This window comes from Arachis stenosperma, chromosome 1, assembly GCF_014773155.1.
Source record: "Arachis stenosperma cultivar V10309 chromosome 1, arast.V10309.gnm1.PFL2, whole genome shotgun sequence".
NCBI classification, from domain to species: Eukaryota; Viridiplantae; Streptophyta; class Magnoliopsida; order Fabales; family Fabaceae; genus Arachis; species Arachis stenosperma.
In genome coordinates this window covers 17721607-17729411 of record NC_080377.1, presented here as the reverse complement: position 1 = coordinate 17729411, position 7805 = coordinate 17721607, and the positions used below count along the sequence as shown (strand labels likewise).

At 39.0% G+C, this 7805-nt stretch overlaps 2 non-coding genes across 2 annotated transcripts; one reads left to right on the top strand and one right to left on the bottom strand.

Moving 5' to 3' along the window:
• The first annotated feature begins 3889 nt into the window (after positions 1-3889).
• LOC130954005 (small nucleolar RNA R71) lies at positions 3890-3997 on the top strand. The gene has a single exon (XR_009076154.1). It is a non-coding gene; the product is annotated as a small nucleolar RNA R71 (small nucleolar RNA).
• Positions 3998-6948: 2951 nt separating this feature from the next.
• On the bottom strand, positions 6949-7052 carry LOC130949498 (small nucleolar RNA R71). Its single transcript, XR_009073398.1, has one exon. It is a non-coding gene; the product is annotated as a small nucleolar RNA R71 (small nucleolar RNA).
• Between the last annotated feature and the right edge of the window lie 753 nt (positions 7053-7805).

The following is a 7805-nucleotide window of genomic DNA, read 5'->3' as shown; positions in this document are numbered from 1 at the left end:
TATCAATTGTTTGATTGCTTAGATTAGGCTTTTTATTTTTAATTTTATTAAAATCTATTTTTAAAAAATTTTCGAAAAAAAATATTTATTTCGAAAATTTTTTTTAAATAAATAAATAGGACCAATATTTTTCTTAATCTCTGAAATTAAGTTTGGTGTTGACTATTTATTATTCTTTTTTTTATTTCTTTACACAGGTTACCTCACTGGGAATTCTCTGCACTCTGACGTAGAGATTCCCATTCTTTTTTGTTTTCTATTTGTTTATGCACAGGAACAGAGATAAAGAACATCTCTTAGACTTTGATCCTTAACCTGAAAGGACTTTCAGGCGGCGTTTACAACAAGCAAGACTTTACAAGGCTGCAGAATCCACTATGGATCCGAATAATACTAATAATGCCAATGTGGCAAACCCGAATGGGAATGAAAAACAAAGGAGAGTACTTGGTTCTTTCTCTGCTCCTACAACAGATTTGTATGGAAAGAGCATTGTGGTGCCTCCTATTGCTGCGAACAACTTTGAGTTGAAGCCTTAACTGGTCACTCTGGTGTAACAAAATTGCCAGTATCATGGTCTTCCCCATGAAGATTGGTGCATGAAATTGTGATCTCTAACAATGGCATTCAACTTGGTATGCGCATCTACTAACTCAGTACTTTCTTCACAACTCCGCACAACTAACCAGCAAGTGCACTAGGTCATCCAAGTAATAAACGTTACGTGAGTAAGGGTCGATCCCACGGAGATTGTTGGTATGAAGCAAGATATGGTCATCTTGTAGATCTCAGTTAGGCTGATTCAAATGATTATGGAGTTTTCGAAAGTAATAATAAATAAAACATAAAATAAAGATAGAAATACTTATGTAAATCATTGGTGGAAATTCAGATAAGTGTATGGAGATGCTTTGTCCCTGTTGAATCTCTGCAACATACTGCTTTCTTACTTTCAATCCTTCATACTCCTTTCCATGGCAAGTTGTATGTAGGGCATCACCATTGTCAATGGCTACTTCCTATCATCTCAGTGAAAAAGGTCCAAATGCTCTTGTCACAGCACGACTAATCATCTGTCGGTTCTCGATCATGTCGAAATAGAATCCATTGATTCTTTTGCATTTGTCATCACGCCCAACAATCGCGAGTTTGAAGCTCGTCACAGTCATTCAATCCCTGAATCCTACTCGGAATACCACAGACAAGGTTTAAACTTTCTGGATTCTCCGGAATGGCTGCCAATAATTTTAGCTTATACCACGAAGATTCTGATCAAGGAATCCAAGAGATATGCGCTCGTTCTAAGGTAGAACGAAAGTGGTTGTCAATCACGCGTTCATAAGGATGGATGATGATGAGTGTCACGGATCATCACATCCATCAGGTTGAAGTGCAATGGATATCTTGGAACAAGAATAAGCTGAACTGAATAGAAAATAGTAGTAATTGCATTAAAACTCGAGGTACAGCAGAGCACCACACCCTTAATCTATGGTGTGTAGAAATTCCACCGTTGAAAATACATAAGTGATGATGGTCCAGGCATGGCCGAATGGCCAGCCCCCATGAATGATCAAAAGACCAAATGGTCAAGAGACTATACTGTCAAAGACATCTAGTACAATAGTAAAAAGTTCTATTTATACTAAACTAGTTACTAGGGTTTACAGAAATAAGTAATTGATGCAGAAATATACTTCCGGGGCTCACTTGGTGTGTGCTTGGGCTGAGCTTGAGCTTTACACGTGCAGAGGCTTCTCTTGGAGTTAAACGCTAAGTTGTAACATGTTTTTGGCGTTTAACTCTGGTTTATGACATGTTTCTGGCGTTTGACTCCAGAATGCAGCATAGAACTGGCGTTGAACGCCAGTTTACATCGTCTAATCTCGAATAAAGTATGAACTATTATATATTGCTGGAAAGCTCCGGATGTCTACTTTCCAACGCTGTTGAGAGCGCGCCATTTAGAGTTTTGTAGATCCAGAAAATCCATTTCGAGTGCAGGGAGGTCAGAATCCAACAGCATCAGCAGTCCTTTGTCAGCCTCCTTATCAGAGTTTTGCTCAGGTCCCTCAATTTCAGCCAGAAAATACCTGAAATCATAGAAAAATACACAAACTCATAGTAAAGTCCAGAAATGTGAATTTTACATAAAAACTAATTAAAACATCCCTAAAAGTAGCTAGATCCTACTAAAAACTACCTAAAAACAATGCCAAAAAGCGTATAAATTATCCGCTCATCACAACACCAAACTTAAATTGTTGCTTGTCCCCAAGCAACTAAAAATTAAATAGGATAAAAAGAAGAGAATATACTATAAATCTCAAACTATCAATGAATATTAGTTCTAATTAGATGAGCGGGACTTGTAGCTTTTTGCTTCTGAACAGTTTTGGCATCTCACTTTATCCTTTGAAGTTTATAATGATTGGCATCTCTAGGAATTCAGAGTTCAGATAGTTTTATTGATTTTCCTAGTTAAGTATGTTGATTCTTAAACCCAACTACTTTTATGAGTCTTGGCCGTGGCCCTAAGCACTTTGTTTTCCAGTATTACCACTGGATACATAAATGCCACAAACACATAACTGGGTGAACTTTTCCAGATTGTGACTCAGCTTTGCTAAAGTCCCCAGTTAGAGGTGTCTAGAGCTCTTAAGCACACTCTTTTGCTTTGGATCACGACTTTAACCACTCAGTCTCAAGCTTTTCACTTGGACCTGCATGCCACAAGCACATGGTTAGGGACAGCTTGATTTAGCCGTTTAGGCTTGGATTTATTTTCTTGGGCCTCCTATCCATTGATGCTCAAAGCCTTGGACCCTTTTTACCCTTGCCTTTTTACCCAAGTCTCATTACCAAACAACTTGGCATTCAGCTTCATGATAGCTCCTAGATATTGAGCAACTTGCTCTCCAGTTACGTCTTCATCCTCTTCAGAGGAAGAATAGTTTTCAGAGCTCATGAATGGCAGAAGGAGGTTTAATGGGATCTCTATGGTCTCTATATGACCTTCAGATTCCTTTGGGTCCTCAATAGGAAACTCTTTCTTGCTTGAGAGACGTCCCATGAGGTCTTCCTCATTGGGATTCACGTCCTCTCCTTCCTCTCTAGGTTTGGCCATGTTGATTATGTTAATGGCCTTGCACTCTCTTTTTGGATTCTCTTCAGTATTGCTTGGGAGAGTACTAGGAGGAGTTTCAGTGACTTTCTTACTCAGCTGGCCCACTTATGCCTCCAAATTTCTGATGGAGGACATTGTTTCACTCATGAAACTTAAAGTGGCCTTAGACAGATCAGAGACTATGTTTGCAAAGTTAGAGGTGTTCTGCTCAGAATTCTCAGTCTGTTGCTAAGAAGATGATGGAAAAAGCTTGCTATTGCTGAGCCTATTTCTTCCACCATTATTAAAGCCTTGTTGAGGCTTTTGTTGATCCTTCCATGAGAAATTTGGATGATTTCTCCATGAAGAATTATAGGTGTTTCCATAAGGTTCACCCATGCAATTTACCTTTGCTATTGCAGGGTTCTCAGGATCATAAGCTTCTTCTTCAGAAGATGCCTCTTTAGTACTGTTGGATGCATTTTGCCATCCATTCAGACTTTGAGAAATCATGTTGACTTGCTGAGTTAATATTTTGTTCTGAGCCAATATGGCATTCATAGCATCAATCTCAAGAACTCCCTTCCTCTGAGGCATCCCATTACTCGCATAATTCCTCTCAGAAGTGTACATGAATTGGTTATTTGCAACCATGTCAATGAGTTCTTGAGCTTCTGCAGGCATTTTCTTTAGGTGAATGGATCCATCTGCAGAATGATCCAATGACATCTTGGAGAACTCAGATAGACCATAATAGAATATATCCAAAATGGTCCACTCTGAAAGCATGTCAAAAGGATACCTTTTGGTCATCTGCTTGTATCTTTCCCAAGCTTCATAGAGGGATTCACCATCTTTTTGTTTGAAGGTCTGAACATCCACTCTAAGCTTGCTCAGCTTTTGAGGAGGAAAGAACTTAGCCAAGAAGGTGATGCCAAGGCATCTTAGGCTAGTTTCACTAGCATTTTTCTGTTAGTTTTAGTTGTTTTATGCATTTTCTTGAGCTTAAAGTAACCAAGAATGGTTAAATGAATAACAAAGCAATAAACCATCCAAACAGTATGATTTTTGATGCAAATTTCATGAGTTTTTAGTTATATTACTTGAATGCTATGAATGAAAGATTTCTCATGAAATTTTTGCAAGACTTTGATGCAGTTGTTTGGATGATTTCAGGGAAGAAGAGGCTAGGCAAGGAAGCAACAAAATCAATAAAGGAAGCTTGAATATCACAAGTGGCGTTTAACCTCCAGTTTAACCTTAAACTGGAAGTTAAACGCCAGAATTGAAAGCACCAGGGAGCATTCCTACGTTTAAGCTCCAGTTTAAGCTTAAACTGGAGCTTAAACGTGTTCGACTATTTTTTCTCCTCCAGGGTTGCTTTCTCATTTCCACGTTTAAGCTTCAATTTAAGCTTAAACTGAAGCTTAAACGTGTTCGACCATTCTCCTCCAGGGGTTGCTTTCCTCATTTCCACGTTTAAGCTCCAGTTTAACCTTAAACTAAAGCTTAAACGTGTTCGACATTTCACACTCCAGGATTGCTTTCTTCCATTCCCACGTTTAAGCTTCAGTTTAACCTTAAACTGAAGCTTAAACGTGTTCGACAATTTTACCTCCTGGAAGTGTCTGGCGTTTAAGTTGAAGTTTAAGCTTAAACTTCAACTTAAACGCCACTAATTGAAAAGGTTTCTGGGCCAAGAATATTGCATTTTAAGTTAGCATTTGAGCACAAATATTAACTTAAATATACTCTGGTATGAAACCCAATTGAATATCATGGTTTATGGGATTGGGCCTGAAGAATTGAGGAGTTTGGAATTTCAATTTGATTGAGTCATGTGTCATTACTTGATTATCACTAAGTTGGCTCAATGAATGTTGCAGAATTGGATCAGCAGCCTCATCAGGATTATGGATCATAAACCCAAAGCAAAAGGAAATCAGGAAAAGACCTCAAAGCCCAAGAAACACAACAGAAGCTCAATTTAGAAAGTGTATAAATAGGATAGAATTTAAGTTTGAAGGAAACTTTTGAGAGACTTTTGGGGGATCATTTTGCTAGTTTTCATCTTTTTGTAATTGAATTCAGAGCTATGACTCACTAAACCTCTTTCATTGGGTTAGGGAGCTCTGTTGTAATTCAATGAATCAATAATAGTTTTTATCTTCTTCTTCAATCTTTTCTCTTGAATTTTGTTAGAAAGCTTCTCGATCTAATTCCATTGGATAGTTGTCTTGGGAAAGAAACTATCCATAATTGGAATCCTTCGGAACCTTGGGAAAGGAATGGAGGATTCATGCTAGAGAAGCTTTCTCACAGTGAATTGGATTGGGGTTTGGATGGATATTGTGACATGTAATCCTACCAAATTGTGGTTCATGAAACTGTGTGGTATAATCAGTGATCGAGCATCATCTCTTCTTATGAACATTTAAACCAAGGGATTGGGAATTTGTTTGTTTTTAGAGAGAATTAGTGAGCCAAGGGATTGGGATCCAATCATATAAGATTGCCAAGCAAAATTCAATGAATGCATTGGTTGAGGAAGGGATAAAAATGTTTTGATTCGGAGATCTCAATATCTCCTGAAACCCAATGAATTCCCCATTTCTGATCTACCACTTTCTCTTTACATTCTGCACTTAAATTCATGCAATCACCCCGATCCCCTTTTAATTTCAGCAATTTAGCTTCTAGCTCTTTAATTCATGCAATTTAAGATTCCGAAATTTTCAATTTCTTGCCATTTACGTTTCCCGCCAATTTTACATTCCGCAATTCTCATCTAAATCTTGATTCCGCTCAACTAGAACACACTTCTAATCTAAATTGCTCACTCAACCAATCCTTGTGGGATTCGACCTCACTCTATTATGAGTTTTTACTTGACGATAACCGGTGCACTTGCCGGAAGAAATTTTCGCCGATCGTGCAATTTCCTAAAATCGTGGCTATCAAGTTTATAGCACATCAAGTTTATGGCGCCGTTGCCGGGGATTGGTTTTCGATTGACAATTCTCAAATTGGAAGTTAACTAGATTGAGCATTTTTCTTGTTTGTTAATTCAGTTCAAGTTACTTGTTGAATTTTAATTTCTGCACTCTGTTACTTGCTTTCTTTCTTTATGCCTTTAAATTCAAGCAACTAACTCACTGACTCACTAACTATTTGAATTAATTCCTCAACTGCTCTAACCATACTCTTCCATTAACCAAGAGTATTTCACTTGTTTGTTGCCTTTGTTGTGTTCTTGTATGACAGGTAGGAGAAGAGGGACATCAACTCCTCCATACACCGAACCAGAGAGGACCCTTCACAGACTTAGAAGGGAAGCAAGAGGGAAGAGAGTACTGGGAGAAGAAGAATCTGAAGGAGAATCTGAGGACAATTTTGAGGAAGCTCTAGATCTCAACATGGATAGAGAAGTTCACAACCATGAGAGGGCTGATGGAAACAATGCCATTCCCGAGAGGAGGGTTCTTGGTTCATACATAAACCCAACCTCTGGGAATTGTGGTAGCAGCATTCAGAAACCACCCATTCAGGCCAACAATTTTGAACTCAAACCACAGCTAATATCACTGGTGGAGGATCATTGTTCATTTGGTGGAAGTGCTAATGAAGATCCAAACCAACATCTCACAAAATTCCTGAGAATTTGCAACACTGTGAAGTCCAATAGAGTCCAGGAATATGCCTATAAACTGCTCTTGTTCCCATTCTCACTTAGGGACAAGGCAGCTAAGTGACTGGAATCATTCCCAAGGGGGAGCCTAACAACCTGGGATGAGGTGGAAAGCAAGTTTCTGGCACGTTTCTACCCCCCACAAAAGGTCAATAGGCTTCGATCTGAGGTTCAGACTTTTAGACAACAAGATGGTGAAACTCTCTACGAGGCATGGGAGAGGTTCAAGGAGTTGACAAGGAAATGCCCACCAGACATGTTCCATGACTGGGTGCAATTACATATTTTCTATGATGGACTTTCTTATGAATCAAGGAAGGCTGTAGACCATTCATCAGGAGGTTCATTGAACAGGAAAAAGACTGTGGAAGAAGCCATTGAAGTGATTGAGACAGTGGCTGAGAATGAGTACTACTATGCTTCAGAGAGACACAACACTAAGGGAGTCATGGAGCTGAACCATGTTGATACAATTCTAGCCCAAAACAAGGTGTTTGCCAAGCAACTAGCAGAGCTCACCAGAAAATTAGGAACAAATCAAGTGGCTGCAATACAAACACAAGATCAAGAGGAGGTAAGCACTGAAGGAGGTGATTGGGAAGAGGCCAACTATATGGGAAATCAACAAAGGCAACCATATGATCCACATTCCAACACTTACAACCCAGGCTGGAAAAACCACCCAAACTTTGGGTGGGGAAACCAGCAAACCCAACCACAAAACCACAAACCTTACAACCCCAACCAACATAACAATTCCACATACCAAAACTCCAACCAAAGATCATACCAAGCCACACAAAACACTTACTCCCAACCACCATATCATGGCCAAAATAATCAACCTGCCCAACCTAATCCGAACCAACAATTTCAAGATCAATTAAACAGGATAGAAGGAATGCTTGCAAACATGGGTCAGGACATAAGTGAGTTGAAAAGCTTTAGGGATGATGTGAGATCTACCTTAAGGAACCATGGTGAAAAACTCAAGAGGATGGAGTCTCAAGT